The sequence below is a fragment of the Argentina anserina genome, chromosome 3, assembly GCF_933775445.1.
Source record: "Argentina anserina chromosome 3, drPotAnse1.1, whole genome shotgun sequence".
NCBI classification, from domain to species: domain Eukaryota; kingdom Viridiplantae; phylum Streptophyta; class Magnoliopsida; order Rosales; family Rosaceae; genus Argentina; species Argentina anserina.
This window is the reverse complement of record NC_065874.1, coordinates 21,286,603-21,299,494: the sequence shown is the minus strand read 5'-3', so window position 1 is coordinate 21,299,494 and position 12,892 is coordinate 21,286,603. Positions and strand designations below refer to the sequence as shown.

Genomic DNA, 12,892 nt, shown 5'->3' with positions numbered 1-12,892 from the left:
CCTAGGAGATGAGGGCAGTGGTGATCATGAGACCAGGATAGAGAGTGTGCGTCGTTGATGATGCGTCTGAGAGGGTACTAGTACTCGGAATCGAACCAATTACAGAATTCGTAGAAGCCGTTCTCGGGGTCTTGGTTCCTCACCGGAGCTCAAGGGTTACGAGAAATAGAATTGGTTACCAGAAAAGCCTCATATGGTCCTTGTCGGGGTCTGGGTTCCTCGCCGAAGCTCAAGGGTTAAAACCCAAGCTTCATCGTTTGCCTCCTCCTCCTCAATCTGATTTGGAAGTCAACTTGCATGTGTAGGTGTGATCAAGATCTTAGTGCTAGGTAAGCCTACCCACGTGAGAGAGTAGCACAATTATTAATTTTAGATTGACTCAAAGTAATCCTGATTACCAAACTTGCACCTACTGTCTTACAGAAAGCCATCTTCTAGAAATCAGGGGTCAAACCACAAAGACTCAAATGCTAAAAACTAAGATACATAAGTAAAACGCATCAAGCAACTCACATGACCATTCATTAGTGAAGAGAAAGGATTAGAAATTTCAAGGTGTTGGCACCCAAATCTCTCTCTCCTAACACCGAAATCCGATTTAGTCTTAGGTCATTTGGTCGATTTAACGATGACCATGTCTAAAGGTGGGTTTGGGAGATTAATGAAGAAGTGATGATGATGCGGTGAGTTATTTGAATTATGGGTTTGATATATATATATATAGAGAGAGAGAGAGAGAGGGTCGAGTTCGAGATGTCATGTACCGTTTTGAAGTTAATGAAACTAAATTACCTTTAATAAGTGACACATTTGTCACGTACAGATTCTTAATATTTTCACCAATTCATAAGTAACTAAAAGTCTTTCCACAACGACATTATGCAATTATTGAGCTTAGATGAATGTAGCCCTTTACGTGACGATGTGACTTAAGCTATATGCTCATACTATTGGGGCGTCAAATTTGACCTCACTCCCACATCGGGCATGTTTTCTTCTCGAGAAAGTGAAGAGAAATCTGTATCGACCCCATCTCCCACTGAGGTGCCACTGATCGACCAAAAGAAAGTGACAATTTACGGCGCACAAATGCAGGCCATAAATGAACACGCTGTAAAAGACAATTATTATTTACAACGCGCATTATGTGTGCTGTAAATGAGTCAAAACGTGCGTCATAAATGATATAATTGTGCGTTGTAATTGAGTTACCACGTGCGACGTAAAAGAGACAAATGCATGATGTAAATGATGTTTAAAACAATTAAAAAAAATTAAAATATCATAATGTATACATTATCTTATTCCTATTGTTCTGGGTGAAAATAAAAAACATTTATATATTTATTGTACATCATATAAATTTAGATACAATGTAAGAAAAATCCATATAATAAGCATGCTCCTCATCATCTTGAAAGTCAGCAATGTAATGCCTCAAAGACCATGTATGAGTCATGATAGGAGCACAAAGTGTGACGCTCTTAATGTTTATATGCCCTATTCTTATGCTTTGTTACTTCTTATTTAGTTGGTTTAGTATTATATTTGTCATTTCTACGTTTTAAGTAGAGCTATTTCGAATTTTGAATGAATTGATGATGAAATTGTGCTAAGTGTTACAAATCCTTATGGAGCTAGGATTCCTTATTCGACTAGGACTCTACTTTCCTTTTTTCATTTTTTCCTATTCCTTAATCGTCGATTTCTTTTCAGGAAAGACAAATCATATTTGGAAAGGAAGTAGAGTTGCCGAGATGCATTCGTAGTTGAACAAGGAAATCATATCCGAGTTGAAGGAGAAGAGGAGGCCGACCTAGCTACTCCTAGTTGGACCAAGAATGATGCCGTGCAGCCCTTATGTGGTCTCCCTATTGGATTTGGTTTCCTACATCAAGTTGGATATGGAGTACATGAATCAAAATCCATAACAAAGAGGATTTCAGCTTCCCAATTGGATTCTACTTCCTTATAGGACGGCAAGATGGCTTCCTAAACTCCTATATATAGAGGCTCGGCCTCTCTATTCAGATCATCATCAGCCTTACACAAAAACACAAGCCATAGCTGTGCCGAATTCATCCCTCACCCTTCCAAGAAATCCTAAAACAGATTCCATCATTCCCCACCAATCAATAGCCTTCAACCACGCTTGTGAAGAAGGTTTCATCCATAGAAGTCACGACTATATAATGACTGACATACATCCCGGTGATGGAGTCGATAGAGAGTTCGCTCTCCGTAGTTCAACAAATGAGTCCTACCATGTTCACTATCTCTAATTGAGCTACAAGGCCTTCTGAAACAAAGACTCGATCGTTCAAACATTGAAATGGCAAAAAGAGCTTGTGAATTGTATGAACTTTTGTAAACGTAAAGAACTAACTCTTTGTAAACTTGACATAGTTGTCGTGACCTTCCCCATAAGTGTGCGTGTGTGTGACTAAAGGAATGCACGAATTATATGTGTTCATTGTGTATTCTTCAATGCTAACTCTTTAACTTTCATACAACAGGTACTATGCATGTCCGAATTTTCTAAGAGAACACAAGAGCTCAAGGATCGAATTCAAGCACTTAGAGATTTAAACAACTCTTTCATAAGTGGACCTTTAAATTTCGAAACATCTCCAAGCAATTCAATCTTAAACTCTTCACCTAGATCAGAAGAAGAAGAGGATCTTTCCTTCCCCTTCATCTTCAATTCAGACTTAGACACAATTGCAGACCGTGACATAATTCCTGTTGGTGCTCCAATGGCACTCAAGAATGCATTCATTCCCACCACCCTTGAATCACCTTCATGCATTGCTTTCACTCCACCTGATGAAGTTAACTTCTCTATTCCGGTTCAATTGCTTGGGCAACTGCCTAAGTACTCTGGTTCTTCAATGGAAGACCCTAATGTTCACCTTAAGGAGTTCTTGGACATTTGCAAGCTCCAATCGATTCATCATCTTCCTCAAAAAGACTTGAGGTTGTTTTTGTTTCCATTTACCCTTAAGGATGATGCTAAACGTTGGTTTTATTCTTTGCTTGCAGGAATCATCACTACATGGGACGAAATGACTAGGAGGTTCTTGAAGCAATTCTTCCCTGCTCAACTCACGAAAAGACTTAGGAGGGAGATTCAAAACTTCACTCAAAAAGATGGTGATTCACTCTATGAGGCTTAGGAGGAATTTCAAGAACTACAAAAGAAGTGCCCTCACCATGGTATTTCGTTGGATGACTTGGTGCAATTCTTCTATGAAGAACTCGACACCACCAATAAGAGCATGGTGGACTCGGCATGTGGCTGCACATTCATGAACAAGACCGGTCAAGAAGCTTACACCTTGATTGATGACTTGGCTGACAATAATCGCCAATTTAGTTCCAAGGAGAAGAGAGGAAGCAAGAGCCGTGGGGTGTACGATGTTGATGCAAGGAATCAGATGGCTACTTTAGAAAGGAAGCTTGACGTTCTAGTCAAGGCATTCAATGGTTCGAGCATCAACAATCAAACATGTGGTATTTGTTCTTTCAAAGATCACACGACTGACAATTGTCCAAATGGTGCAATGACTGAAGAGGAGTTGAACTTTATGGGGCAACAAAGGCCTAGGTACGATCCATACTCGAACACATACAACCCTGGACTTAGAGATCATCCAAATTTTCGTTAGAGCAATAATGCTCAACCATCCTATGCTCAAGGTCAAGGACCTCGTCCTTCAGGTTTGTTTGTGAGGCCTCAGGTACCTCAAGGGTCTGCTCCCTTTAACTCTAATGTTCATGGTTCGAATAACGCATCTTCACCTAACTATGATGAACTTTTGAAGTCTCTTGCTCAAGGGCAACAAAATCTAAACTCTGCTACTCAAGCTTTAGTTACAAGTCAACAAGCTCATTCAAAGGACATAACCGAGCTTAAGAAGCAGATGGGACAAGTGATCGATTTCATGGGCAAGATCCATGAAGGAGGAAAGTTGCCGAGCCAAACTGAGCCTAATCCTAACGTGAAGGCCATGATGACAAGAAGTGGGAGGATCTTGGATGCTCCATTGCAGCAACACAAGAAGGCCGTGCCTTCTAAAGGAAAGGAGGCCGAGAGTTTCAATGTTAAAGACTTAGAGAAGGACCCTGTCTCCTCTAAGGCAAATGATGTCGTGCCCCTACCACAAGGAGATCATGCCGTGCATGACAAAGGTAAGGATCATAACTCTAGTGTTTTGGTTTCCACTAATGATCTTCCTCGTGTTCCCTTCCCTAGTAGATTTGCAAAGCAAAAGAATGATGACTCTGATCAAGCCATGCTCGACATCTTCAAGAAGGTAGAAGTGAACATGCCTTTTATTGAATGCATACAACAAAATCCTAGATATGCTAAGTTTTTGAAAGAATTGTGCACCAACAAGAGGATGACTCGAGAGAAGGAGGTTGTCACAATGAGTGAGACGGTTTCTGCCGTGCTCTAAAGGAAGCTACCACCAAAGCTTAAGGATCCAGGGAGTTTTTCTATCCCTTGTACAATCGGAAACATGACATTTGAGAAGATAATGCTAGACTTAGGTGCATCTATTAATGTAAGGCCGTATTATATCTATGAGAACCTAGGTCTAGGTGATTTGAAACGTGACAATGTTGTGATTCGATTGGCTGATTGTTCCAACAAAGTCCCTTTGGGCTATGTTAAAGATGTTCTTGTGCAGATTTCGAGCTTGATCTTTCCTGCCGACTTCTATGTCATAGACATGGAACCAACGGAGGCAGATGACAAGCAGGTCCCCATTTTGTTGGGCCGTGCCTTCATGAGGACTGCAAGAACAAAAATTGATGTGTTTAGTAGATCACTCACCTTTAAGTTCGATGGTGAAGTGATTAGCTTCAACATCTTTGAAGGTATGAGGTATCCCCTTTTCAAAATTAAGTGATTGTTTTTCAGTTGACGTTCTTGATTCCCTTACAGATAACTATCTAGATACCTTGGCACATGACGAGTTGGCACTCACCATTGCGCAAGGGGCCGGATTTACAAGTGATGGTTCTAACATTTCGAAATTAGAAGCTAACAATGCCGTGCCATCCTTCATTCATGAGAACGTGACCTCTCTTGAGGTTGCACGTGAGGTAAGCTTTGTCTCTCCTAGTCCAATTCTCTTAACTACTAACAAGAATCTTCCTTCTGTGGTGCAAGCTCCGAAGCTTGATCTTAAGGTTCTTCCGGACCACTTGAAGTATGCGTTTTTAGGAGAAGAGGATACATTGCCCGTGATCATTTCATCTGCACTCAATGAGGAACAAGAGGAGAGATTGATTGAAGTGTTGAAGAGACACAAGACGGCAATAGGATGGACCCTAGCCGACATCAAAGGAATCAGCCCTACCATGTGTGTGCATCGAATATTGCTAGAAGATAATGCCAAACCAACCAAGGAAGGTCAGAAACGCCTTCACCCACCAATGATGCAAGTTGTAAAGGATGAAATCACTAAGTTGCACGATTGTGGTGTGATCTACCCCATCTCGGATAGTAGGTGGATCTCTCCCATACAAGTTGTGCCAAAGAAATCAGGCATCACGGTGGTGAAGAACAAAGATAATGAGTTGGTGCCTCAAAGGACAGTGACCGGTCATATAGTATGTATTGACTATAGGAAGCTCAATGCGACAACAAGGAAAGACCATATGTCATTGCCATTCATTGATCAAATTGCTTAAGAGGTTAGCTGGTCACTCTTTCTATTGTTTCCTTGATATAGTGGATACAACCAAATAAGTGTTGCGGAAGAAGATTAAAAGAAGGCTACGTTCACATGCCCTTTTGATACGTTTGCTTATCATCGCATGCCTTTTGGTTTATGCAAAGCCCTAGGTACGTTTCAACGTTGCATGTATCACATTTTCTCTGAGTATATTGGTTCTAAAATTGAAGTTTTCATGGATGATTTTTCTGTCTATGGTGAAAATTTCGAAACTTTTTTAGAAAATGTTGAACTTGTGCTTAAACGTTGTGAAGAAACTAAATTGGTCTTGAATTGGGAAAAATGTCATTTTATGGTCACGCAAGGCATTGTCTTAGGCCATATTATTTCATCTAGAGGAATTGAGGTTGATAAGTCTAAAATTGATCTTGTGCGTCACTTACCCCTCCCCACAAGTGTGAGGGATGTTCGATCGTTTCTTGGACATGCAGGTTTCTATCGTAGGTTTATCAAGAACTTTTCCAAGATTGCGAGACCAATGAGTTCATTGCTTCAAAAGGACGTTCCCTTTCACTTTGATGATGATTGCAAGCTTGCATTCGAGACTTTGAAGAAGCTCCTAACTTCAGCACCGATCATGGCACCGCCGGATTGGTCCTTGCCATTTGAGTTGATGTGTGATGCCTCCGACTATGCAGTTGGAGCCGTGCTAGGGCAGAGGAAAGACAAGCAGCCCTACACCATCTACTATGCCTCACGAACACTTAATGATGCTCAACAAAACTACACCACAACTGAAAAAGAACTTCTTGCCGTGATCTTTGCTCTAGATAAGTTTCGTTCTTACTTACTTCAATCTAAAGTTATTGTTTACACTGACCATGCAGCTTTGAAGTATTTAATGACAAAGAAGGATGCCAAACCAAGATTGATTCGATGGATTCTTCTACTCCAAGAGTTCGATCTCAAGATCAAGGACAAGAAGGGAAGTGACAATGTTGTGGCGGATCATTTGAGTCGTTTGGTGAGAGATGCCGAGCCCTTGGCTATCCAAGAGAGTTTTCCGGATGAGCAACTCTTTCGAGTTGAGGTAAGTGAGCCATGGTATGCTGATATTGTCAATTATCTTGTTTCTAAGCAATTTCCGGATACTTTATCGCATGCTCAAAAGAATAGACTCAAGACATTAGCTAAGTATTATGTTTGGGATGAACCATACTTGTGGAAACATTGTGTTGATCAAATCATTCGGAGGTGTGTCCCTGAACATGAACATCATTCTATACTTACTTTTTGCCATTCTGAATCTTGTGGAAGACATTTTAGTTCACGTATAACTGCTCTTAAGGTGTTAAAATCTGGTTTCTTTTGGCCTACAATTTTTAAAGATGCATATCATTTTTGCATGACTTGTGATAGGTGCCAACGCATGGGAAACTTAGGATCTAGAGATCAAATGCCTATGACACCGATTATATATGTTGAAATATTTGATTGTTGGGGTATTGATTTCATGGGACCTTTTCCTAGCTCTAATGGTTTCTTGTACATACTCGTTTGTGTGGATTATGTTTCGAAATGGGTGGCAACAAAAGCCATCCGGACTAATGATTCTCGAGTTGTTACAAATTTCCTTCGTTCTAACATTTTCTCTAGGTTTGGTATGCCGAGAATTATCATTAGTGATTGATGATCTCACTTTTGCAACCGGACCATTGAGGCGTTGTTGAAGAAGTATGGAATCAAGCATAAACAAGTGGACAAGTGGAGCTATCTAATCGTGAGATCAAGAGAATTTTGGAGAAGTCTGTTGGACCATCACACAAGGATTGGTCTCAACGATTGGATGATGCTCTTTGGGCCTATAGGACGGCATACAAGACTCCTCTTGACATGTCACCATTTCGATTAGTCTATGGCAAGGCGTGCCATCTTCCTGTGGAGCTTGAACATCGTGCATGGTGGGCTGTGAAGAATTTTAACATGGACATTGATGAGGTCGGATTACATAGGAAGTTGCAATTGCATGAGCTTGAAGAGATTCGAAATGAGGCCTATGATTCGGCAATGGTTTACAAGGAGAAGACTAAGACATTCCATGACCGCATGATTAGGAAGAAACATTTTGTCGTTGGGCAGAAAGTTCTTTTGTTTAATTCTCGACTTAGATTGTTTCCGGGCAAGCTCTGTTCTAGGTGGCTTGGACCGTTTGTTGTTATTAATGTTTTTCCTTCTGGTGCTATTCAGATCAAAAGTATGGTGCATGGAAAGGAATTCACGGTCAATGGACATCGCTTGAAGCCGTACTATGACAATTTCGTGGAGCATAACGTGGAGGAGACGTCTCTCCTTGATCCTACGGCAAGCAAGTGATGCTTTGGAGATAGTCCAGGCTATAGACTCTAAACTTAAGCCAATGAAGGAGCCATCAACGAGTGTTTGCATTTTCTATCCCTTATCTCTTTTTAATTTTCGTTGCTTATCATATTGTACATTGAGGGCAATGTAAGTTTTAAGTGTGGGGTGGGGTATACATCATTCGTTGAATTCTAGTGTTTGATGCTTATGTGTTTCAATTTTGTTGTTTTGATTTTCGAATTTTAGTGTCATTTTGGTTTGTTTTCGAATTTTAAGTTGTTTGGTTAAGTTGTTTTTGTTTTGAGTCCTAGGTATGCCTTTAACTGTCTAAGATGAGTTGATCTTTGAATTTATGGTTGATAGATGATCATGATATTGAAATGAACTTCATTGTTATTTGATGGTTAATCGATGTGTAGATTTTGTATGAACATGTAGTTGATGAGGATTTTGAAACTTAGGTACAGAATGAGTATGTTCCTTACTTGTTTAAATTCATGTAACCTATGTGAGATTCGAGCCATATATATGTCTTTTTTTTTAGATTTTTATTCTATCGTTTCTTGGCTTTATAACCTCATTACATCTATTTTAATCAATTCATATGCCATAGAATTGCAATGAACTAGAGAATGGTATAACTTACTTTGTGAAACTTCCGAAGCTTTATGTCATAATATACTCTGATTTTGAAAAAGATTGTCGGATCTTTTTAGGATTTCCACCACTTTAAGCCAAAAAAACCGTATATCCTTATTTGAGCCCTGCTTGGGACACCTTAGTATTAACCCATTTGAGCCTACGTTAAGCATTTTCTTTCATTACCAACATATTATATCCTTGCTTAGTATAATTATATCTCTACCTTGTCTTGAGGCTTGGCAAAGCCGATTCTTGGATGTTAATATGGAGTGATGATCTGATTCAAGTGTGGGGTTATGCTATTGTATGTATGTATGCCGTGAAAAGAGTATGAAAAGAGGAAAAAATTATATGATGCCGTGAGAAAAGAAAAGAAGAAAAGTATAAATGCACAGTTAAGAGAAAAAAAATAGATTGAATGAAAAGATCTCGGCATACATGTTGTTTTTGATGAATTTGGAGTTGTGATGTATTTGTTGAAGGCTCAATAATGTTATACTTAGCCTTTGTTCGTTTTCACAATGTTTAAAGTGAAAAATGAGTCCAACATGATGATATTTGGCCCTTGTTTTATGGAGTATGGCGACATAAGGTGGATGATTTGTTCTGCTAAGTCTTGAGGATGACCTTTGTGATTCCCTTACCCTGAAAAATATATCCATGCCGAGCCTAACCTATCCCTTTTCTAAAGATCCGCATGATTCTTAAAATGAGTAGCTCTTGATTTGTGGAGTTTGTTTCATGAGTAAGCATATGGTTTGATTCATTTGTGCATATGATTAGTATCTTTCATGAGGTTTTCGATTTCACTATATGTTTATAACTCTTGTGTGTGAAAAGCTTTTAAGCATATGCCATGTTCTTGAGAGAAAAGATTTGGAATGCATATCCTTTGTGAGTTGAATTTGAACTTGTCTTGAACATGTCGAGCTTAATTTCACCTTTGTTTCTGCCATGTCTTACTTGTTAAACGAAATCTCATATTTATTAACCATTGAATTCATCTTATCTATTTCGATTGAGTGTTATTCTTGATGCTATGAGTTTGAAGATCTCTGAGACAAAATGCTGAAGGCATTAGAATGTTGTGTCGTTAGTTATAGTTGCTTTGATTTTGTTTTCTGTTTTGATTTCCCTTTTTAGTGTTTGCTAAAGGACTAGTAAAGTCTAAGTATGGGGTTGTTGATAAGAGCACAAAGTGTGACGTTCTTAATGTTTATATGCCCTATTATTATGCTTTGTTACTTCTTATTTAGTTGGTTTAGTATTATATTTGTTATTTCTATGTTTTAAAAGGAGTTAATTTGAATTTTGAATGAATTGATGATGAAATTGTGCTAAGTGTTACAAATCCTTATGGAGCTAGGATTCCTTACTCGACTAGGACTCTACGTTCCTTTTTTCATTATTTCTTATTCCTTAATCGTCGATTTCTTTTCAGGAAAGACAAATCATATTTGGAAAGGAAGTAGAGTTGCCGAGATGCATTGCTAGTTGAACAAGGAAATCATATCCGAGTTGAAGAAGGAGAAGAGGAGGCCGGCCTAGCTACTCCTAGTTGGACCAAGAATGATGCCGTGCAGCCCTTATGTGGTGTCCCTATTGGATTTGATTTCCTACATTAAGTTGGATATGGAGTACATGAATCAAAATCCATAACAAAGAGGATTTCAGCTTCTCAATTGGATTTTACTTCCTTATAGGACGGCAAGATGGCTTCCTAAACTCCTATATATAGAGGCTCGGCCTCTCCATTCAGATCATCATCAGCCTTACACAAAAACACAAGCCATAGCTCTGCCGAATTCATCCCCCACCCTTCCAAGAAATCCTAAAACCGATTCTATCATTCCCCACCAATCAATAGCCTTCAACCACGCTTGTGAAGAAGGTTTCATCCATAGAAGTCACGGTTATACACTTGTGGATTGCTTGATTTATAAAGTGTAACCATGATTCACTCTTTATTTCAATTCGGTTTTGGTTTTTATTCTTGTTCTTGAATGAGTTGCGATTTGTGTAGAGTAATCTTGTTTCAATTTTGTTTATGAAATAGCTACTCGATTCAATTTATATAGAGGATTCGAAATTATGTTTTGGTTTTATGAAGTTTCTGTTTTGGTTTCTGCCGAGTATTGTTCTTGATCAATTTCGATTTCTAAGTGTTATGACTATGCTTGTAGCATGATATTTAGGTTGTTGGATTAAAGACTTATGCTAAGAACATGTTTACTCTTTTATATGTGAATTTCGAATTGCATGGTTGTTGGTTAAGTAAGTGACATACTTGACGAATTCAATGTGCATGGCTTTGGAATTACATGATGAAGATGAATATGTTAGATTTCGATTATGGCTGCTTGGTATTAATCGAATGTGTTAAGTGTCTATGTGTTTAGGTTACTGCTTAGAACCATAAATGCATGATACATCCTTGGTTGTTCATTATATAGTCTCGGCATGATTCTAAAAAGAAGTCATGAAGCTTGTTCGATTTCTTTTATATGAGTTGTTTTAGTGATTGTTTATGTGTTGGTTGGTTGATCACATGTATATATTAGTTTAGGTTTTATTTACTGTTTTTATGATTCAATCCGAACCTATATCAAAACTATTTTATATCTTTATGAATTCGTGTTAAGTGTTGTGATCATAAACCCTGGCTGGATCACCGATTTGTGAACGATACCCTCTTGCTTTATACTACTAATGATGTGTTCAGGGTTAAATATTGATGTCGAGTAATCGAGCATTCATCAAGTCATTCTAAACCAATCTGTTAAAGTTATAGTATTTATAATTTAGCAGTATAAACTATACATATTGACAAACATAAATATACACCATAAAAGAAACATTACTTTTGCAAACTAGCGTTAAATTCCCTCACAAAGAATGCACCTCAAGACACCAAAATGAGTCACAATCATGTATAAAGATCACAAACTCTACGCTATTGCTACCATATACTAAGTAAAGTTTAAGCCACTTACCTGTTCACTTAAAACCATCATCCCAGAAGAGACTTTGAACAAGGCCAAAAGCCTTCAACAAACTGACATTCGTATTAATTCATGTCGTATTTAATACACGTCAACGACTCAATATCATAGCAACAAATCTGTCAATGACTTAAAATACTTTAGTTATATAAATATAATCAGTCATTTAGTTAAATTTTCATTATTAACATCATATCAAAACTATAGGCCTAATTCATAGACACTAGTTTGGTGTCCTGTTACCCGCCATTACCACCAAAATTGCCATACCTATACTAATGTAGACACACTTGTAATGACCAAACAAAAAATCCTTCACATATATCAAAAGAATGCACTGCCTCTGAGTCTCTGACCAGTAATTCCCATATTGCACAAAGAAAAACTGAGCACAAAAAGAGAACAATAGTATTACCTTCTTTACTCTCGGAATCTACTCAGCTTTGTTCTTCCTTTATTTCAGTTGCTTACTTGATTTTGCTACCTTACCCCAGCCCATTCTGCACCAATATCCAAACTTAAGAACCGGATAAAAAGGTCCGAAAAATAACTTTCTGAAAACTTGTGTGTTTTGCGTGAAACGAAATAGGTTCATTCAAGAGTAGCAACTTTACTAATTTAGAGAGTTACCCAAATCTTCCAAGCCATTCTCGTAACTTCAGAAACTTTCATTAGTCTTGTAAAAAAAAATTATTCCAAGAACACCCTATTTTGTAAGAGTAAAGCAGAACAAAAGAACCCGGCACCTACTATGTCAAGTATTACAATTAAAATAATAAAAAAGCTACACCTTAACTGTGTCAAAACATATGAAAACAAAAGACAAACAAATCAGAGCCAAACCTTAGAAACATTGGATCTTCCTAGATGAAGAACATCGCTAACCTGCATCAAACTCAAATTACACACAGTTAATTCAGCCAGCCAAGGCTGCAAAACAAGAAGTGTTATACTATACAAAGATGCGATGACAAGAATCTAGGGGCTCTACAACGACCCAGATATCCCTCTCTAGTCCATTCAACCCAATTGCAATTAAGATCATCCCCAAGTTAAAATTGCAAATAAATTCATAAATTTAGAGCCAATTTGGAGAAGGGAGAACGATAGATTGTAATTACCGTGACACACGCGAGCAGTGAGTAGAGAGGAAACAGTGTCTCCTGAGCCGCACCTTCCTTCAAACCCGAATTCGAGATCCAG

At 38.3% G+C, this 12,892-nt stretch overlaps 1 non-coding gene across 1 annotated transcript; it reads right to left on the bottom strand.

Moving 5' to 3' along the window:
* Positions 1-3,113: 3,113 nt before the first annotated feature.
* LOC126789695 (small nucleolar RNA R71) lies at positions 3,114-3,220 on the bottom strand. Its single transcript, XR_007671608.1, has one exon. It is a non-coding gene; the product is annotated as a small nucleolar RNA R71 (small nucleolar RNA).
* Positions 3,221-12,892: the final 9,672 nt, after the last annotated feature.